Genomic DNA, 20,621 nt, shown 5'->3' on the forward strand with positions numbered 1-20,621 from the left:
ATCATATTCAATTTCGATTGCCTATATTTCCTAGTAATGATGACATGATACTCATCTGAGATGCGAAGCATCTCCCAATTGAATGTGTTGCCCTGTCTGCCCAGAGACATAGTGGGCATGTCTTCCAGGGAGAGAGCTGACAGGGAGCATGGGTGACTTGAACACAAATGTCCCACCAGGATCTCAGCAAAGAGAGGAAAATTAATTTTGGCAGGGCTTTTCATTTTCTTCTTTTTTCTCTTTGTTACTATTTTTGAAGGGGTTGGTAATGAAAATTAAGTTCTCAAATGAGATAGTTTAAATAGCGTAAAAATGGGCATCCAAATCCTATTGTGACTCACAGACACCTGGATAAGCAAGAACAACAGAAGAAAAGGAGGCAAAGCCTTCAATGACAAATGTTTCCCTTTACCTTCTTCTGTTTTATCATAAAAGTTTAAGGAACTCAGGTTTTTCTGACTTTTGGTGGTTGAACTGCTCCATCCTCTCAATTCCTAAGGCATTTGGCATCTAGGTTACACCACACAGAAGAGTATAGTTGTTTTTAAAAATGTTAAAGGTAAAAAAAATAAAATAAAATAAAATAAAAATGTTAAAGGTAAAAAAAAGAAAAAATGCAAACGACTAATTTGTTTAATTTATTATAGCTATAACTATGCATTACCCTTACCACTACTTCAAAGGGTGAGTCTTCAGTATAAATCAATGACAAAATTTGCCTAACTTATTTAGATAAAACTAATGAAGATTTTATTGCATTTTAATAGCTTGGTTTCTTCTATAATGTAGTTCTATCATTGCAGTATTTTTAAATAAAATATAATAATTAAAGAAAATGATTATTTTAAAATTTCCAATAAAAATTGTTCACTCTTTCTTAATCATCCACCATTCCCTAATATCTTTTGCTGTGTACTGCTGAAAAAGAGTAACTCAAAATAATTATGGGAAAGATTTTATATCTTTCCTTTAAGGATACCACTAGTATCCTCAATTTCATCTTTTGAAGACCCTCTAAGAGTTTTGCTTGCCCACATACATCTCTCTTCTGATTGCTGAAACATATTGAGGACTAAAATGGTGATATGTTTACTACATAATGATTAATACCTTCCTTACCACATACTTCTGATTTTGTCACCTATAGCTATGTAAGGGTTTAATATGCATAACCTTTTTTTCCCTAACAAGAATGTGGATTTTTAGCATTGATTATCTATTGGACATGGTGCTTTTTCTTAGCACATTAATGGAAGTAGATTCTGCAGTGAAACCCATGGGGAGATGGATTAATAATTTTTTTTAATGTAAAGACAAACTTAAGAGTAGGAACAACAATTTCTTATGAAGGCAACATATGAGTTTAAGCAGGAAATTAATCCATTTTTTTTGAAATGTATCTGACATTTAACAGCGACCTAGCATAGAGGGCCTCTCTGGCAATTGTCCTGATTCAGCCAGAGCCAAAACTTAAGCCACCCAAAGGAGCATGGAAAACTAAGACCCTGAGGAAGAGAAGCATCCTCAAATGATTAGAAAAAGAAAGAAGCATTTTTAGGGAGATTGGTTACAAAGGGAAAATACAGGGATGCCTGGGTGGCTCAGGGGTTCAGCATCTGCCTTTGGCTCAGGGCATGTTCCCCGGGTCCAGGATCAAGTGCCGCATTTTTTTTTCTTCTGTAGGTTAAATTTTTTTAATATTCAAAACATTTATTATGGTTTTCATCTTATAAAAATGTATATTTTTAAAGAGTTGGGAGATTGTTAAATACTTCATGCTAGGCAGACCTTGTTATTAAGAACCCCTCCACTGTAGTAACTTCCTCCAGTTCATACATTCACAAGTGCAGGGTACATATATAAATATCCACATGCACACATCCACATACACTGCCTCAAGGGCTGGGGAAGACTCAAAGTTATTGGCCATACAACTGGGCCTCTGGTGGACTCATCCAAATGGCTCACCAGAAGAGCAACTGGCTCAATTCCTTCTCTCCGGTCTCTCCCTTTAACAGAGACTGAGAACCCGAAGTCATAGAGTTACATCCGACTTATAAAAGCAAGAGGCATCTGTCTGAGGATGAGGATAAGCAAAGTGGGAAAAAGGATGAAGCTAAGAACACCAAACACTTTTAGCTGGAGTTGTCTGTCACTGCAAGAGGTCAAGGGACCTAGGGCAGCATCTATGGTTGAAGGAAAAGGATGGTGCTCCGCATGGCTTAGAGTTCCTAATAACAAGGGTAATACAGTAACAGGAAGTGATAATTTGGGGGGCAAGGGAAGGCAATAAGAAAAAATATACATTTGGAATTTTTACCTTTTTTTTTTCTTTTTGCCTCTCTACACTGCTTCTCCCTCTGCCTATGTCTCTGCCTCTCTCTGCGTCTCTCATGAATAAATAAAATCTTAAAAAAAAAACAGAAAATGCAGGATGCTAACAGGAAATGGAAAATTCGAGAGCTTTCTTTCATGTGGAGCACTCTCTGGAGGCCTAGGGTCTGAAGATTTATATTATGTGGACTTCAAAGTGGGGAAAAATATACTCTAGAGAACGCATTTAAGCAGTTGTGGGGGAAAAAAATCCTTCTATTTACCTCTTATATAAAACATCAGGAATGTTTTAATACATTGATTGACATTGATGCTCTGTTTTGGTATCTGCTAAAAAGGATTCTGAACCCAATTCAACTGTGTGGTATAGGAGCGCTCTTCCCACATCAATAATTCTCTGTATACAAGCAGTGTGCCCCATAATTCAACTGAATTCCAATATTATCTACATGGAGATAGCTCCAGATCCCACAGGTTAAGGGTTCAGTCCTCTGAGTGAGTCCTCCCAACATCAGAAGCCAATTGAAGGAGCAGGTTATCACCTGTGTTGCTGACTGACTTGCTATAGACTGGAGATTACAACAACCCCTGCTTTAGGTTTGATTAATTTGCTGAAGTGGTTCACTGAACTCGGAGTAACATTTGACTCACGAGCTTACTGGTTTATTATAAAAGGATATAACTCAGAAACAGCCAGGTGGGGATCCCTGGGTGGTGCAACGGTTTAGTGCCTGCCTTTGGCCCAGGGCGCGATCCTGGAGACCCGGGATCGAATCCCATGTCGGGCTCCCGGTGCATGGAGCCTGCTTCTCCCTCTGCCTGTGTCTCTGCCTCTCTCTCTCCCTGTGACTATCATAAATAAATAAAAATTTAAAAAAAAAAAAAAAAAAAAAAGAAACAGCCAGGTGGAGCAGATGCACAGGGTAAGGCAGAGGGAAAGAGCATGGAGCTTCCACGCGTTTTCCTAGGTGTATCACTCTGCTCAAATCTACGTGCTCACCAACCTGAGATGTCTCCAAACCCCATCCTTTTAGATTTTTTTTTTATTTGGCAGTTTCATAATATCGGCATGATGTATTAACTCATTGGCCTTTGGCAATTGATTCAACTCCCAGCCTTTCTCCCCTCCCTGGAGGTCAGGGAATAGGATGAAAGGTGCCAAGCTTCGAATCATCTGATTGGTTCTCTTGGAAACCAGCCCCATCCTTAAGTGGCCTAAAGTAACCTCATTAACATAACAAACAACACCTCTGTTACTCTCCTCACTTAGAAAATCCGAGGGTTTTAGGAGCTCAGTGCCAGAAACAGGGACAAAGACAAAATGTATATTTCTTATTATAAATCACAATATCACACTATGTAAAAAAGTCATATGTCACATATTGCATGTGAGACAAATGAGAGAATTAAAATATCCCAGAAAAAGTAGTTCTCAAATTGTGGTCTCCAGACAGCTTGGGGATGGAGCCCAGCAATCTATATTTTAAGGAGCCTTCTAATTGATTCTGATGTTTATCACCACCATCATCATCATCTTACTAACATATATTCAACATTCAAAAAAGAAATAAAAAGAGAAAAGAATGAATCTAGGCTTACTAGGCTCTTCAGAAAAGGGAATTAAGAATTCAGTAAAATTTCTTGACATTTGTAAATTTCCAACATTTATAATTTTGTTTTAAGGGATATCTCTGGAGCAGAGTCAATCCCTGAGGCATGGCCAGCAACAGGATCAAAACCAGACCTTACTGAAGATATATCTGGGTAGAGCATCCCAGTGTTAACCAAATTATTGATATTTTCATGTTTATATCCTGCTTTAGTTCTTTGGAATCAGATTGATAAAACTTTGAGCATTAATTATTCTCTCTTTGTAACCACTCTAACTCCTTGAAACTGCTCCCTTCTCTTTTTAATCATTTGGATTAATTAGCTTTTCAGACTCCTGAAGATCTTATAAACTCCATGTTCTACCTTTCCTCACACCTTCCACTTCAACAAGTTACTTAACTTCTCTGGGTCTCACTCACCTAGCCAAGAAAATGGGATAATTATATCTATCATAAAATGGTGTGAAGATTAAGTAAGATTATTCTTTCAGTAATTTAACACAATGCTATATACAATTATGGTATGCACTTAAAAAAAATTCTCTTACTGCCCTTTCAAGAATCTGAAAAAGTATGAGATTCATTTGGGTATTGCTGAGCTTGAAGTGATATATAAAATTTTTAAAAAGTGAAATGTTCATATGGTCTATGCTGTACAAAGTTGGAATAGCTTCAACACTATGGAGTATTAAAGACAACTGTCTATCGTCTGCCTGCAGAATGGCTGCCATAACTGAGCTGCTAATTAAGCTCATAGTGGCACATCATAAGGAATAGATGATGCTTTTGGCCTTGGGGATACTTCATCTCATGTAGTAGTTGGACATTTTAAAGTGATTTTTCTTAAATAAAAGAAATAGAATATTGCAGATAAAGTTGAAATTCCTTTTATTACCTTCTCCTCAGGAGTAATCACTATCATAAATTTGCTATGGATTCTTCCACTCTGTTTTTACCCTTTTAATATATGAATGTACACATAAACTCTATTCTATATTGCTCTGTGTGTTTTTAAAATTATATAATCTCTATTGTACTATATGTATTACTTGGCAAATTAATTTTCACCTAATATTTAGGGATCTATCCTATCCATGTTAGGTATATGTTGCTTATTTAAAGACTAGCCATATGGAATTTTGGGCTTCCAGCCCAGTTTACAGAAATGAAAGAAGAGTCACTTTAACCCTTGCAACAACAACGACAAAAAGCCAAACTTCAAATTCATGCATTTTTCTGAATCCTTGGAGTTGGAGAGCAAACAACTGTTCTAAACTCTAAAAAGAGTTGATGTCTATGTAGACAGAAGTGATATAAGCCAGTTCTCATGCTGGGCAGAAGCAATAGATCGGTAAAGAGTTAAGCTAGGAGAGTTGATAACTTGGTGAAGGCCAAGCATGAGTTGATGGGACAGTGTGAAACCCTGAAAATAGCAGGAATTGTGAAGTCCATACCCTCTTATAGGTTTTCTCCATAGATACCACCAGACAAAGTTTAAAAATCCTTAAAAAAATTATCTATTATAGTACAGAGCTAAAAAAAAGGGGGGGGGGGCAGCCATTCAGGAGGGATAAGAAATTCTGCCTAGATCCTTCTCCATCTCTAGCATAGAACAAACCCTCAAATTGTGAGGGAAAAGACAAGTGCTACTGTTGTAAAAACTGCCCCCCCAAATCACTGTAGTTGGGAATAAAGAATGGGGGATAAAAGAGAGGGGGCAGGATCATGAGCTGGATCAACAGCTACATGTGAGGGAAAGGTAGAACTGAGAAGGCCATACCCTCAAGATCCAGAGACACAATGCTTCCTTGTCAGAAGCTTAATCAAAATAATGAGAAACATACTCCCTCATACCCTCTACAACCAAGCTACCAACCTTCAAAGACAACAGAATACTGCTGGAAGAGACACAGGAGAGGAAAAAGAATGAACAAAGAGACCTACTCTGAGACATAGCACAAAAGAAGAGCTAATTATAACACTAAATAGACATTGTTTTTGTAAATCAACACCTACACAAATTGAAGCCTGTGGTGGTACACAATAGTGAATAGCAACAATAAATCTCAAACCCAGTCCAAATCCTATCTAGACTAACTTAAAGCCTGCATTCAAAGACTAGCAGAACTTCTGCTGATTTCCAGGCAGAAAAACCATTAACCTCAGTCTCTACTATTTTATATAATATGTACAGCTTTCAACAACAAATCATAAGGCATACAAAAGGCAAGGAAAACATGCTGAGAAAATAAAAAAAATCATCAGAACTCGACTCAGATAGAACAAAGATATTAGAACTATCTGACAAGAAATTTTAAGTAAGTATAACTTAGGTGTTAAAAGCTCTAATGGAAATGCTAGACAACATGCAAATTAGAGGGTTGATTTCAGTAGAAGAGACAGAAATTATGAGAAAGAGGCAGAAGGAAGTGTTAGAACTGAAAAACATGGCACTAGAGATAAAGAATATCTTCTGGGGAATCATCTGCAGATTCCATAAAATGGAGGAAAGAAATCAAAGAAGCTGAAGATAAGGCAACAGAAATTATCCAAACTGAAATGTAAAGAGAAAAAAAGGAATGGAAATTTTTTTTTAAAAAAGGATAAAAGAGTATGCGAGTAGTAAGACATTACCAAAAACTCTAATAGATAGAGGACTATACTTTCAGAAGAAAACGAAAGAAAATAGGTCAGAAGAAAATATTTGAAAATATAATGACTAAGAATTTTCCAAAATTCACGATTTTGAAAGCCCAAAGAACACCAATAAGGGCAAAATAAATACCACCCCAGCCTGCAAAAGAACTTCCTAGACATACTTTATTGCTGAAAACAAAAGACAAAGGGACTATCTTGAAGACAACCAGAGGAAAAAAAAAGAACAATATACTTAGACAAGGCAAAATTTAGAGCCAGCTTCCTGTCAAAAACCCAGCAAGAAAAAAAAAAAAAAAAAACTAGGAAGTCAGAAGACAATGGAATATGTTCTATTATCACTTTATTCTCTCAATTTCAAGTTGACCATGAATTTCTTGATATAGGAGAACAGAACTAGGCCCTTTATTTTTCTTTTGCTAGTTGGTATGATGTTAAGTTTTGTCACTAAAAGGCACCAGAGAAATGTTACAGGAGGAAGTAATTCTGGAACTCCAATGAGTTCTTCTTAGTGGGTTCTTGCTGCATCCTGTGATCATGTCCTGGAGTATAGGGGGCTTCTCCAGCACATAGCTACTGAAATGGATAGTGATAAGCAACATCTAGCAGCCTGGAGCTTCCCCAGTAACTCCCTTATGTGGTTTAATAGCAAAGTGCCTTCAGTGAGATACAATGCTATGAAGAGCCTTTCCTGGACCACCAGAGGCCATACTTCTGGCAAGGTCCACATACAGGATTTCCATCACATTCTGCCAGGATAGCACCACAGCTACTTCTCTAACATTCAGTGAGCTAACATTAACATATTAACAGTGAGCTAAAGTTATAACCTTCCCAATAATTATATATCTGAGTCTTAGGAATAGGCTCCTCTTTGGGTGTCCTAAGAGTTAGAAGAGTTAGAAGCTATTCCTTATATTTGTTATTCCTATATAATTCCTATATAAAATATACCTTATATTTGTTATTCCTTTATAATTCTCCTAATTCTTTCTAGCCAAGTTTGTTTCTCTGATTTTTAGGTTACTAATTATCTCTAAGTTAATAAGTCTTAACAATAAATGTTACTTGTTCATATTACTGTGTGGTTTCTGTCTTGTTAATTCTAATATGATATTGCATAGAATCAAGTGGCCCTCCTGAGTAGCTTTCCTCCACAAAGGTCTCCTTCCATAGTCTGTCTCTTCATTACAGTCTTTCACTTCCAGGTATTCAGAGAGACACAAAGAAACAGAGACAAACAGAGATAGCTCAGAAATAGTTTATATGACTTTTTCTCACATTTTATGGTTCCAATCTAGATGCCAAGGAGGCTGAATAAAACAGTTTATCTATATTCCTAGAAAGGATAGGCTTGGTGAGCATATAGCCAGTCGCTTCAACAACATAAGAAATTTCCTATGCTCTAAACCACTCACAAATCTTCCCCATCCTTCACCTTATTCTCAGTAAATGTTACAATCATTCACCTCTTTATCAAGCAAAACTGTGGTCATCCATAATGTCTGGTTCTCTTACACTTCAAATCAGTGAATTCTGTTACAAAACTATCTTCATCTTATCCAAACTGTGTGAATCTCTGCCCTGTATTATTGCAATGAGCTAATTCCAAGTGGCCTCCCTGCTGCCACTCTTTTCTCTACAGTATATTCTCCTCAGGGAAGCCAGAGGCATCATCTAAAACCTAAAAAGATCACGTAATCATTCCACTCTCATCTCATTAGTGGTTTCCCATCTCACTTAAGACTAAAATTTAAATCCTTTCATAGCCCACCAGTTCTTACATGGTCTGATCCCCAGCTACCTTCCCTAGCCCTTCTTCCCCTCTGACCATAAAGAGGTTCTTGCAGTTTTCATCTCTAGGTTTCTTCTCTTGTTTCCTATTCCAGGAATGCTCATTCCTCTGTTATTTTAACTGACACATTTTCAATATTCAGACTTAAGTTTTATCATCTCAGAAAATCCACCTCAGTCATTGGTCTAAAATAACATCTTCTATTTTGATTGATTGAGATTTATCATACCACTAATCATTGCCAGACATTATTATATTAATCTCTTAATGACTAGATTATAAGCTCCATGAAACAAAGACTTTGCTTTCTGTTTCTTCACTATAAAACCAGTATGTCTAACAGTTCTAGGAAATGAAGGACTTAACAAATATTAGTTGAATGAATGCATTCATGTTAGATTTGGAGAGAAAGCATCTGTCAGTCACATTTGGAGGATAGATATATGGTAGAGAAAGAAAACAGCACTGAAAAAGCCTTAAAACTTTTATGAACAAGGAAACAATGTACAACATAATTTGGAAACAGTACAAGTCTCAGTGAGCGGGAAAATCAAATGTGAAAGTACTAATGATAAAACATGAACAGAAAGTAGACAGGGATTACTTAGAGAACTGGAGAGTTTGGATTTTATTACAAGCAGAGTAGGAAGCCATTGGAAGTTTGGCTATAGTAGGGAAGCCACCAGGTCAGATTTATGGTTTGGGACTATCATTTGGCTGCTATGTAAGAATAACTTAAAGGAAAACTGAAGGAAAATAGACACCAATTTTATCCAATAGTCCAGGTTAGATATGACTGGCTTGGACTAGGATGATGGCAGTTGGGATAAAGAGAAATAGAGGGGCACCTGGTGGCTCAGTTAAGCAACAACTTTTGATTTCAGCTCAGGTCTTGATCTTGGTGTCCTAGGATTGAGCCCCATGTTGGGCTCCACGTTCCTCTGGGAGTCTGCCTCGAGGATTCTTTCCTTTCCTCTCCCTCTGCCCCTCACTCACCCCAGCTCACACTCACTTTCTCTCTCTCTCTCTCAAATAAATAAATCTTAAAAAGAGATAAAGAGAAGGAGAGAGAAATGGAAAGTTCAAAAGATGCTTCAGAAATAAAATCAACAGAATACTGTTTTGCCATTATTTTTATTTTTTATTTATTTCTTGGCTTTGTTTTGTTTATGCCATTGTTTTTAATGTGGGTATTAAAACAATGTTCTGTTGATCTTCAGATAAAGAAAAGGTAAATTTCATTTCTCTACTTAAAAAACAACAAAACAAAACAAAGCTCATTTTCTAGTTCTTGCCCTCAATCACAGAGAAGATGCTAATAACTAGTCTCTTTAAATTTGATAAAAACACAGTCTAGGTTGAAAGTAAAAGTTGTTTTCTTGGAGTGCCTGGGTGCTTAAGTCAGTTAAGTGTATGACTCTTGATTTTGGGTCAGGTCATGATCTCGGGATCATGAGACTGAGCTCTACAGTGGGCTGGGTGTGGAGTTTGCTTAAAATTCCCCCCTCCCCACCATCTTTCTCTCACCTCCCCCAACCCCCCCCCAAAAAAAGTTGTTTTATTAAAAATCATAAAAATGAACATTGTCAACCAATTTGTTAATTTAAATGAATGCTGTCTGGTACATGTAGTAGGTCAAAGAAACACTCTTCCTAAAGACTACCCAATACTGCATATCTTGTTACCTAAAGTGTTCTAAGGCAGAGCAACATTCACAAATCTTTGAGAGTAAAACAGATAAATGCCTGCCAAACACTAGGAGCTATTTAAATATTATTACACACAATGTAATTGTAACAATTCAATCTACTGGAAAATGCAACAACCAGTTTCTCTGCTTGGTACAAGGAAAGGGAATGTGAACTATCCTGGATGTACAATTTTTATCTCTGATATTCTTCTGCCAAACAACAAAGAACTGCTACTACATAAAATGTAAGGGAAATATTTTAATGCAATTTTACATTCATAATTGCTGTTTTGTTTTTCCTCAAATATGGATCACAAGACCATATAATTTACCTTTATAAGTATAGAAGTATGGAAGACTGTATCTTTACCTTTGCAAGTATAGATAGGTGGTTAGAGCTAGGAGGGAGTGGTATAGATTTTGAAGCCAATCCCATCATTTGAAATCAAGCATGGCTTCAATATCAAGATTCTCCTTTCCTGTACTTCCAACAGCTCCCCTAGCAAAACTAGCTATGAAAGGTGTGGTACCCATGGCAAAATTAAAATGTGAAGTCCCCTGTTAAAAAATTATTAAAAATTTCAAAATAGCAACAGGAGAACATTAAACCCAGCATGAAGCCCTTCTGAGCACAGGGTCCCACGCAAGCCCTCAAAACCAGCCCTACTCTCATATGTGAACAAAAAAGTTTCTAATTTTGACCATTTTTTTTTTTTTTTATGAATGACAGCTCAGATGAATTTTTCTTTCAATTTAGATAGTTCATCCTATAATTCTGTTTCTCCAGCCAGGCAGACTGTGTCCCTACCAACATGAACTGATATAATGTGACTGACCAGAATCCTGGCATTTCTTCATCTGACTCACTATAAAAGCAAACTTTAATAGGTTCTTATGAATTACATCATGTAAAAATACTTTCATCTCTTTAACAAGACTCCGGAGTAGTACAAATTTGTCATTGTGAGTTATCCACAACCTCTTACAAATCATTGGAAAGAAATATGCCATCACTGCAGGTTCAGTAATTTTAATGACCAGTCACTCTACCTAAGACATTGGTTGATTAAGGGGCGTAGGTATTAAAAGTCAGATAAGGCAGTGTTGTATTTAATTTGCTGATCAATGCAATTAAATGGCTAATCTAGAAATCCTTTGTTATGCCAGAGTTGGTGATGTCATGGGCTGCTGCAGTAGTTTACTGAGGGCCTGGTGAAGGTGTCCTTGGTGGTAACATCATTTCCTAATACTGCCCTAGCCACCAGCTTGAGCTCCTCCTTTTCTCTTCTCTCAGGGCTGCTTGTAATTTCCAAGATGACCTACTAGGTTCTGCTTCTACCTATACTCCAGGCTCTACAGCCTCATTTCTCCCTGCCCTTTTTTTTTCTTTTCCTACCTCATCATACTTCTCCACCCAACCCTCATATTAATGCCATGCACACCACTCATCTGAAGGCACATGTACACACACACACACACACACACACACACACACCAGTCCTGCACTAAATTCTCCAATCTAACCAGAATTATGAATGTGGGTAGTTGAAAAGCAAGGAGTCATAATGAAATTCAGATACAGTTTTCACATATTCACAAAGGACAGCTGGTGGGTGTAGCTTTTATTCAGCATGAGATAGAGTAAAGGAAATCAGCCTATGGAATTATCTTTCTGCTACTTTATTGTTGAAACCCCAAATAGCAGTTTTGACCACTATTATTTTCCTATAACAAGCTTCATTTAACGAATGTAATATTGCCTTTGAAGCCAGGCCTATTCAAAGTGAGATGAAGTGGAGATGCATCAGTTACTTAGTGTCTCTGAGTATCATTGATAAAATGTCATTTTTTTAAGTAAAATTATTCAGCAGCTTCGACTATGCAAATCTAACTAACCACACTTTTCTATCTTCTTTTTTTTAAATAAAATTTTATTAATTTCATCCTATTTCTGAGCCATTCTGTCCTTCACTTGCAAAAGTCAATCTCTGTGATCCATAACTGAAATTTCTTCTTCTTCTATTCACCATTCTAAAATAATCATTTTCAATCTATGTTTATTCCTCTTATTCACAAATAGGCAAAAAAAAATTCTGACTTTAAAATAAGTAAATCATTAATAATCCATATGAGAATTATGATACCTGATAGTATGCAGACCAATTCCTTACAAGTGAACCATTTTTAATCTTAATTTGTATCCTAATTGCTTAAATAGATTTGCTTGGCTCCATTATGTGATTTTTTACCCTTACTTATGCAAAATATCTTTTGTATATATTTATGTGTATCTATCAAATAAAAGCCTTTGAAAATGCTAAACCACAAATCTAATTACATCATTATTTCTGTAGTCATGCATATATATACACATACATCCTCAAAACAAAATGGAGAATTAATTCAATCTTACGTTTGCTTTGGTTAAATCTGAGCATGAAATATAACATATTTTTCATATCTCAAGTTCTGCTAAATTCCTCAGTTTTGACAGAAAATGGACAAGTTCTATTTTTTTATTTCTAGAACCAAAATACAGAGGGTGGGGCATTGTCAGATGATACAGAATTTATCATGATGTTGGTTTCTCAAAATTACTAAACTGATAAAAATATTTATTTGAGAAAATAAATAATGAAGGAGTAGAAAAATCTCCTCTTACTTTCTTTAGGATCAAGATCATGTTTTTAATTGATACTCCTCTGGTTTCTGTAAGAGAAACTTACTGTAATAGATGAAGATGCTATTGTATAATAAATGCTAATTTGTCCTGTCAGCTAGAAAGGTATGAACAAAAATTTTGTGTTGCTTACCTATCAAACATTCATGGAAGTTGTCTTCTGCTTATATTCTGACAACCAGTACTAAAGATTCTGGTGATATTTCAAAGTTGATTGATTGATTGATTGATTGATTGATTGATTGATTTTAGGAATCTCCACAACCAGCGTAGGGTTTCCAACTTATAACCCTAAGATCAGGAGTCCCATGCTCCTCCAACTAAGCCAGTCAAGCACCCCTGATGGTGATATTCTTAGTGAAATTTTCTTTGCTGTTTTATCAACTAATTTACAGCACATCATTATAATTGGATTCAATAAACCAATTGAAATAATTCATATTTCAATTTAATATTGTATCAAACTTCCTTTGTGGAAACAAACTCATGGTTTAGGAGGCCTATCCCAATTTTATGGCTAAATATTTGGGACTAAGGTAGGTAAAACAGTTAAATATTCCCTATAATATTTGCCCCATATTTAATTATTATGTTTGTCTACTACTAGATTGTTAATTAGGATATTTCCCAGATTTTAAGTTCTTGCTATGGTATGATATGTCAGAAAGAACCTGCTTTAGTCCATTTGAGCTAATCTAACAAAATTCTATAGACTGGGTGACTTATAAACTACACAGATTAGTTGTTTACAGATTTAGAGGCTAGAAAGTCCAAGAGCAAGGTGTCAATAGATTTGGTATCTGGCGAGAGCCAACTACCTAAATAGCTTTTTATTTTATTTTATTTTACTTTATTTTATTTTATTTTATTTTATTTTATTTTATTTTATTTTATTTTATTTATTTTATTTTATTTGCCATTACTTCACATGATGGAAGGGGTGAGAGAGTTCTTTCCTTTATAAAGGCACTAATTCCACTCATGAGGCTCTACTATGGCTAATCAACTCCCCAAGTCCCCACCTCCAAATTCTGTGACCTTGGGACTTTGGATTTCAATATATGAATGAGGGGCAGGTGGTCATAAACATTCAGACAATAGCAGACCCCAAGAATTAAACAAAACAAAACAAAACAAAACAAAAAAAACCTGGTGCATTCTGGATGATAGCCCAGAATCTGTGCTATGACCAAGGGTATCATGTAAACTTTCTAATACTTAGGCCCCATCTCTGACAATAAGACCTGTTGGTACCCACCTCATTAGTTGTTGGTAAAGAATATCCAACTAAAGAAATCACATCATGGTTCTCTTACCAATTCTGAACCTAATATAAATGTCTCCAGAGGCCATTACTAAAATATGCAGCAGGGAGAAATGGTGGTTCAGGAGAAGGGGACTTAAGCACTCTCATTATCTCCTCCCTCCAAATATCTTATTTCTCTTTTTCAACTTCAGGCCAGTTGGCTCTTCCTCTTTCTTCCTTCCTTCCTCCATCTAAAGATTCTCCATTAAATACATCAGCACAATATCAATTCAACCAACTGCCTGAGCTCTTAGAATAGGAATGAGAATGATCCCAAGGCCAACTGGTGCATTAATAAGGTAATTAATCATAAAATCTTCTCAAAGTCACAAAACCTGGGTTTGAATTCTAGCCCTCTTATTAGCTGTGCAACTGTATGTAAATCATTTATGCTCTCTTTGTCTCATTTACTCCATCTGTAAAATGGTAGTAATAAACCTACATTATAGGGTTTTTGGTGAAACGTAGTAAGTTAATGTATTACAAATGCTTATAATAGAGCTTGACACATAGTAAGGGCTCTGTGCTAGGCAGTGTTGTTATTATCACTTAGTACATGTTATAGAGCATATGCCATTTGGTTGAGACCATGACTGTTGAGAATCAGGGCACAGAAAATGGGACAAATACAGAATTTGTACAGACCAACTACTTGTTTTCAAAACAATGGGTAATTCACTTAATAACTATGACAAACCTAAGTGATAATTAATATCATGGACTATATTGGTGCTTTAAAACTGGACGTAAAGATGAGAATTCAAGAGCTGAAATCAAAATGTTAGGTCTTCAAATTTAAAAATCCTTGACTTTCTACAGATGGTGAATGAGATATAGAGCTAGGTACTGTTGGCGATAGAGAGGACTCATTCTCCCTAACTCTGTTCTGTAAACATTTCCATCAAATTGACAAAGCCTTAAAGACAATACAGACATTAATGAGAATTAACATACATAACATATTAAATGCAATAAGTATAAATATAGAACTAAGAACTTTAATAACACTTTCTCATTATAATTGTGTGAGTGGTCCTTATCATCTGTACCTCAGATTCCAGGAATTATATCTCTTCTGCTCAACACTACCAGACCTGCATGATGATGTAGTTATAAAACACAAAATATGACTTCCAAAAAATACTGGAATACAATGAAAATCTTTGTGGAAGTGCCTTAAAGGCATATCAATGAGGCAGTTAAATTCCTTAAGGACAAATGCCCTAAAGATCTTTTCTACCTTTTTTCTTAAGCACTCTCATAATCTCCTCCCTCCAAATGTCTTATTTCTCTTTTTCAACTTCAGGCCAGTTGGCTCTTCCTCCCTCCTACTATTTCTAATCTGAACCAGCATAGTTTTTCTCAGCATTTTACATTTTCTCTTCCAGAATTTTCCTTAGAAGATAGAAGAGGAAAGGCTGTGAAAACACAGGCCTGTATGGAACAAAGTGTAGAATGAATGAAGGCTTAAAAGCATAAATTCCCTTCAGCAAAGACATATTCTGGTAGTTTGGCTTGGATGTTTGGAAATGAATTAAAACCCAATGCCTATCCCAGATAAGAACAGAATGCAAAAGTGGAATAAGCAGGAACTCAGGAGATTATTTTATATTACAAAAAACCTGAAATACAGAACTAAAACCTTATTAGTGGAATTTATTATTTTAACTCAGGTTCAGATTCAAGTGATTTTTACAGAGCTCCTTGCAGTCTCCTGGCCTCTGTTCTTCAGAGCATTCATCTTTCTCAGATGTTTTACAGAGTCCCCACCTCTTCCTTTAACAGGCACAAAAATGCAAAATTGCTCTTTAATGTTTCAATCGTGATTATTTTTCTTTTCCTTTTGGGTGTGTTACTATAAGGGAATCATTCTAAAGTTCTCCTCATCGATGCTTTTCTTTTTAAATATAATAGCCACAGATTACTTACTATTGCAGCTTGTCGATGCACCTGAAACCCTGCTTCTCTCCTAAGGCTCTACAAAACAAAACAAAACAAAACAAAACAAAACAAAACAAATACAACATTTTATGTTAAATGGCTAAATTGTTACTGAGTTTAATGCAGAAATTAATTCAGGTTTTAATTTTTCTCATTATAAGTCATTATAAGTTCCCTCCCTAGAACAATATATTATATCTGGAGACTCCTTTAACAACCTTAACCCAAATTCGAGAAGAAGGAGGGGGAGAGAAGTTTCATAAAGAGATAATTTTAAGACATCACAAAATGACCAGTAGGCAGAGAAATGCTTTTAGGAAAACAAGATCTCTCACCTCATGCACAAAATGTTAGGGCCAGAATTGAAGAGGAAGAGTAGCTCAGCTTCCTAATTACTAGCCCTTGGGCCTTTACAAATGGAGAAAAATGGACTCCCCGAGGTTCCTCACATTTGGTCCTTTGATGGAGTTTAGTTACAGAAACCTGGATGCTTAGTGCATCCTGAATGTTTGTTTTCATTTAATTTTCAGCCAAGACACTGGACATTGATTTCCTCTTGCGTTTTATTTAAAGTGAATTCACAACTGTGGATGGGAAAACCAGAGCCAAAATCTTCGCCCTGAGCATAAACCAAAGTAAAATCAAAGCATTTCTGAGAGTGTGAGTTGTTCTGTTAAATTTGCTTTAAAAAAAAATCATCAAGCAATTGCACTGCTGAAATGGATCAGACATGGAGGCAGAAATCAGACGAGAAACTCTCGGTGTGCGAACTTGTGCGGTATAATTTTCACATCAAAGAGCTTCAAAATAGGATTTTTGCAAGTATTTTAACTTTTAGCTAGCTGACTCAAATCCTTTCTAGAAGTAAGCAAGTTATAAATTATAACTACATAAATAAATATATCTCATGGTAGTATCCAGCTATCACCCAGTTCAAAGTTTGCCTACCCCATTCTCATCCCATCCTGTGCAGTTAGGGTCAGAGCTCTTCACATCATAGCGTTTTTCCTTCACAAAACTGAATGGGTATGTGGAAGAAGGACAGGCATGTGCTTGAAGGTTTTGAAAAGGGGACTGAAGGGCTTAGTAACAGTGATAGTTCAGTGTGAGGAGATGGTCAAGCGTGTGAGGAGATGAGGCCAGAAAATGTAAATTCAGATGAGTTTGAGGAGAGCTTCTGTGCTACTATAAGGACTTTTTCCTGTGCACAATGCCATCCTAGAAGCTGGATAATTTACAGTTGGTTTATAGCTTATTTCTGTTTCGAGTTATCTGTACAAGCTGCCTAATTATTCTGACATCAGTTTATTCATCTGTAATGATGGAATTTGGATTAAAGTTCTATGTGTCATGTGTATTTATATATTATAATGTATATAATACATTATATCTATTATGCACCTACGTGTGTGCATACACACACACACATTTTGAAGGAAAAAATAAGTAAATGCTAATACAACTATAGATTTCAATTCTTAATAATTACTTGGAATGCAAACATCTCTGCAGTGTCTAAGCCTTTTAGCTGCATCTTACACCATATGGTACCATTCTATTTATGTAATATGTCCTAAGTTTTCTCTTGTTTAACATTTTATTTATTTATTTATTTGACAGAGGGGAGAGAGAGAGAAAGAGTAAGCACACAGCAGGCAGAGGGAGAGGGAGAAGCAGGCTCCCAGCTGAGCAGGGAACCTGATGTGGGGTTTGATCCCAGGACCCTGGGATCACAACCTGAGCTGAAGGCAGATGTTTAACCGACTGAGCCACTCAGGCACCCCTGTCCTAGGTTTCCTTAATCCCTTGTTCTTCCTCACTTTGTGCCCCCTCTCTGCAACAATTCTGGTCTCATAACATCCATTAAAGTCAGAGCTATTCCTCAGATGCCAGCATAAACTCTCTCTCCTCTAAGAAATCTTCCAGATATCCTCACAATAAACTTAGAATCATCTTTCCTCAAATTCCCAGGGTATATTTTCACTCTCTGTACCTATTCTGTCTTTACTTAGAGCTCCTTATGAGTCATCATTCCTTACTAGATTATCAACTACTACAGGGAGGAAGAGTTGCATGCTCATATTTGTTACTTTTCCATATACTTTCCCTAGTAACTCCAAATTATTTTGTAGATGGAAGCTGTTCAATAATACTCTGGGAAGCTGTATTGAATGCATAGTTTGGATCATGTGATAGAGAAAGCTACAGTGTTACTTATCAGTGCTTACATACATAAAGGGCTTCACTGAAATTAATTTTTATGCAGTAAATAGGAAAATATAAATAAACAGTGGCTACAAGGGCAAGAAAAAAAATTCTTAACAGATTGCAGTAGGGAGAGGGTGCATATTCTTTTCCAGATATTTCTCAAAGGTCTGTTCCCATTTTATGAACTGATCATCCTGTGTTTTTTCTATCATGGTGCATCTTCCTTATGAAATATGAATTCGTGCAGGGTAGCACTTATACAGAGTAACTAAATGAGAAATCTGAAGGTCAGTCTTCTAGAACCAGATTTTCCTCTCCATTATAGTTTAAATTGGGCATTAAACTTAAATTCGTGAACTACCATGTCCTCTCTATAAAATGGGAAAAGGAATGCCTATGCTTTCCATTTGATAGGGTTCTTTTAAAAATCAAGAGATGAATATTCCAAAACAAATCACAGATTTTATTCCAACCATTTTTTTTTTTAGTTCCTGAATATGTAGTGGGGATCAATCCTCCATAACTGTGTACATGTTGTTTTCTGTATATAAAAGTCCATTCTCCTCTTTTATGTGATTAATTCTAATTTTCCTTATAAAATGCAGCACAATGATTATCTTCTCAGGAATACTTCGTAGATGCCCATACTTGCTATATGCTCCAACACAGCTCTTCTTGTGCTGAATCATAATCCTTGATTTAATTTTCAATATCCCTCATGATGATGTAAAATCTTAGACTGCAGGAACTAAAACCTGGATAACCATGAAATCTTTAACACATTGGTGTTCAGTAAATGTTTATTGGCTGAATAACTTTGAATGACATCTCAGATCTGATCCAATCTCCTATGAGCTGGGTACAGTGATCTAGTTTTTAAGTTTGTGAAAGTTGTGATCCGGTTTCATAAAATTGACAGTGGTGAACCTTGAATCTGAAATCTGGTAGAGAGCCCAATTCATATTTATTTATAAGGGTATCTTGCCTCCAGAAGGTTTTCATTTCTGTATTTTGTTCTATAAACACTTCACAAAATATTTCTCAGGAATAATAGCAGGGGAAAAAAAAAGAAAAGAATGAAAAGAAGAAGCGTGGGCATAGGGCCTGCTTTGTAAAAAGGCACGCTCCACTTGTTAATTTATTTTTCTTAAATTTCTCCCTAATCCTGTTTCAATATGCTAATCTCCCTTGTTTCTTGATCAAGCCTGCTTTTGAATTGTTTTATATACAATAGCCTCCCACTCTGGAGAGATGACTAAACTTTAATGGCTGTCTAAGGTCCCCCTGCATCGATGTACTTAAAGACACAGAAATATGGGAACAGAATAGGCCATAAAGATAAAATACATTATTAAATGGCATTATTGTCATTGTTATTATTCTCCCATCGAACAAGGAGATGAAGAGCTGAATTGCACACCATATGGTAATTGCTTGGAAGATAACCACAACTTACGGTCACACCTTCAGCATCCAATGACATTGTTTGCTACATTTCAGGTGCCAGTGTGGCAGAAGGCCAACCCAGGAAAGATGAACTGGCAGAGAGAGAATGACAGACATTAGGCATAAGTACTTTTCATGTCAAGCCTTTGGCATGTTCATTGTCGAAAAAATCTGTTCTCAGAAATGCCTTCCAAAATACGCAAGTTATGCTATGAAGGCATATGACAACTTCTGCCATCCAGGGATATGTTAATATGGACCATCCTGGGAGATGCCAACTCACAGCCAAGATAATGGGTGATTCCAGATGTCTGTCCAATCCCATTCCTAGTGCCCAAGGGAAGTTTGGAAATTTTTAAAAATGAACATTTATATGGAAGTTTTTAGTGTGCAATGACATTCTCTACCAGTGGTCAATTTTGAAAGAGAAAAAGAACAACTTGGACCTTTACTTTTTAGTATGTACAACCTTCCATTGTTAGGACCTAATTTAAATCATAGATTTGAATTATCTCCCTTCCCAACCGTAAGAAGGTGAACTTTTTCAAAAAGGGAAGAGTCTTACTTTAGATGATTTAAAAAATATCTTAGTCTGAACAGTGTCGTTCGGCTTATTAAATGCTATTTTCACACATTATTTTATTGAGTCTTCCCAAGAACATAATCCCATAAATATCATTTTACCTTTTTTATCCAGATTAACCATCTTAAGGAAACAGCAAAATGACTTGCCCCAAGTCACTCAACTGGGTTTTACTGGGAGTAAAACCCAAATCTATTTCCCATTTTCAAGTCAAATGATCTTGAGTGATCTGGCTTATGTCAGTGAGCTATCATTTATTATCATTTTCTTCTGGGGAATGAATTTGGTAACTCTAATATTGTTAGACTTGGGAAATAACAAATGGTCTGCTCTTTATAAATTATAAGATATATCTATGGGCTCACATCATATC

General features: G+C 36.1%; 1 long non-coding RNA gene across 4 annotated transcripts in view; it reads right to left on the bottom strand.

The window, feature by feature from the left end:
• Window positions 1-16,361: 16,361 nt before the first annotated feature.
• Window positions 16,362-20,621, bottom strand: part of LOC140635183 (uncharacterized) — a 96,009-nt gene continuing 91,749 nt past the window's right edge. For 3 of the 4 annotated variants that reach the window (XR_012032527.1, XR_012032528.1, XR_012032525.1), the window contains one exon: window positions 18,731-19,757. This is a non-coding gene — a long non-coding RNA (uncharacterized lncRNA). Of the gene's footprint in view, window positions 16,631-18,730; window positions 19,758-20,621 lie in introns of those variants that run through there. The other variant, XR_012032526.1, reaches the window with a different exon arrangement.

This window comes from Canis lupus, chromosome 6, assembly GCF_048164855.1.
Source record: "Canis lupus baileyi chromosome 6, mCanLup2.hap1, whole genome shotgun sequence".
NCBI classification, from domain to species: Eukaryota; Metazoa; Chordata; class Mammalia; order Carnivora; family Canidae; genus Canis; species Canis lupus.